Source organism: Gasterosteus aculeatus, chromosome 9, assembly GCF_964276395.1.
Source record: "Gasterosteus aculeatus chromosome 9, fGasAcu3.hap1.1, whole genome shotgun sequence".
NCBI lineage: Eukaryota > Metazoa > Chordata > Actinopteri > Perciformes > Gasterosteidae > Gasterosteus > Gasterosteus aculeatus.
In genome coordinates, this window is record NC_135696.1 from 21,889,565 (window position 1) to 21,891,640 (window position 2,076).

The window sequence follows — 2,076 nt, forward strand, 5'->3', positions numbered from 1 at the left end:
TTTGTGTTTACAGGTTGACCGTTTTTCCTGAAAAGGCCATATTTCTGAACAACTGAACATTATTTTCTTGTGTATTTAAATATGAATCACAAACCCAAAATAGAAATGAGACACTGGAGAATAGCTTTGAACCTGGTTCAGATGTTTACTTGCTAATGTAGTAAGTGAATGTAATCATTAATTTCAGTTTTAAGTTCAAGTTTTCATCTAGTGGAAATTAAATAACAGTATGAACATTTAGTGACAGGTTTTCTTCACATGTATCTTTTAAATGTTGTCTATATTGTGATGTCACGAGAGGCGCCGCCGCTCTCTCCGGGGTAGTTCAAATAGTGCGAGGACACCGGGTTCAAAATGTAAGCAAAGGTTTTAATTTACGTCCTTCAGATTAAACAGAAAACAGTCCAAACAGGGGGCAACTCAGGCTTCGGTCGATCTTTGCCGGTAAAACTTAACTAATGTCTTGTCTTTGGAGGGGAAACGGAAATCCACTTGTTTGAGGAGAAACCACCGTCCTCTCCTGCCTCGGGGAATCCTTCTGTCTTGGTCTGCTCTTCTGCAGCTCGTCTCTCCATCTCAGCGGTGTGTCTTCCGCCCTCATGAAGGCCTCCCGGTCGTCACACCCTGGTGGGTTTCAGGTGTGAGGGGAATGCTCTGAGTTTCGGGGTGGAGTTCCTACCTCCACCAGCAGATGGAGCCGTAGTAGTTACAGCCATCGCCGGTGAATGTATCTCCCTTCCAAGACCCAGCCTCTCGTGACGTCACAATATTCTAGAATCTATCCTGTCCCTCCATCTATGCCAACTGCCCGTGTGCCTGCAGGACTTGGACTTTAGAGACTTTAAGCTACTTGTTAAGATGTCATCAGCCCTCCAGACATACTGAACTGACCACACTTAAATTCATCATGAGGGTTGTTCAGTGAGTGACTTAAAGCCTGGAAAACTGCAGTTAGCAAAGGGAAATGCTGTGTAGGGATCAAACAAGACAAGGTTGACTCTCAGTTCAGAAACAAAGGCAGGTATTCTGGAAAAGGTAGCAGAAGACGGTCCAAAAGTCCAAAGCTCCAGAAGATTCACTGCCAGAAGAAACAGTTAAAACACCAAATATACAAAAATACCAATTCTTGTAATCAATGGCAATACGTCAGTGATTGCTTATATAATTAATGATATTATCCCCTATCATTAGAAACCTGCAAATAAATGATGCCACACCAACACAACATTCATGTTTGGACACTTGATGTAAAAAAACAAACACACAGCACAAAGTTATAATGTAACATGTAATGTAGTCTTTTGTTTTTTAAAGGTCAATGGGGAATTTCTGAGAATCACAACCGTGATTCCTGGCTATTAGAAACAAAGGGAAGAGTTGTCAGAATGAAGTCCTGATCAATTGTGATGTATTGATACATACATCCATACTTGATCATTATCACATCAATAATCATTTAAAAAAGCAATTATGTTCATTTTCATGAATGTAGGAAGACATACTGCACGTTGTCTATTGACTGTGAGGACTTTTAACTGGTTCGCTCAAACTAGAGCCGAGAGGTCTGACAAAACATTTTTTCAGATCATGTCTATGAACTCAGTGTAGCAGGACGCTGGTTTTGCACAGGTGGATTGTTATTTGCAACACTGCATCAGTATGACTGTGCAGAACCAGTACACTGCAAGAACCAGTACACTGCAAGAACCAGTACGCTGCAAGAACCGGTACACTGCATGAACCAGTACACTGCAAGAACCAGTACGCTGCATGAACCAGTACACTGCAAGAACCAGTACACTGCATGAACCAGTACACTGCATGAACCGGTACGCTGCATGAACCAGTACACTGCATGAACCAGTACACTGCATGAACGGGTACACTGCAAGAACCGGTAAACTGCAAGAACCAGTACACTACATGAACCAGTACACTGCAAGAACCAGTACACTGCATGAACCAGTACGCTGCATGAACCAGTACACTGCATGAACCAGTATACTTCCCAGTAGTAGCTGAAAGCCTCTGTAAATCTCAGTTACTGTAACTCCAAGTAGCCATTCGTGTATTGTA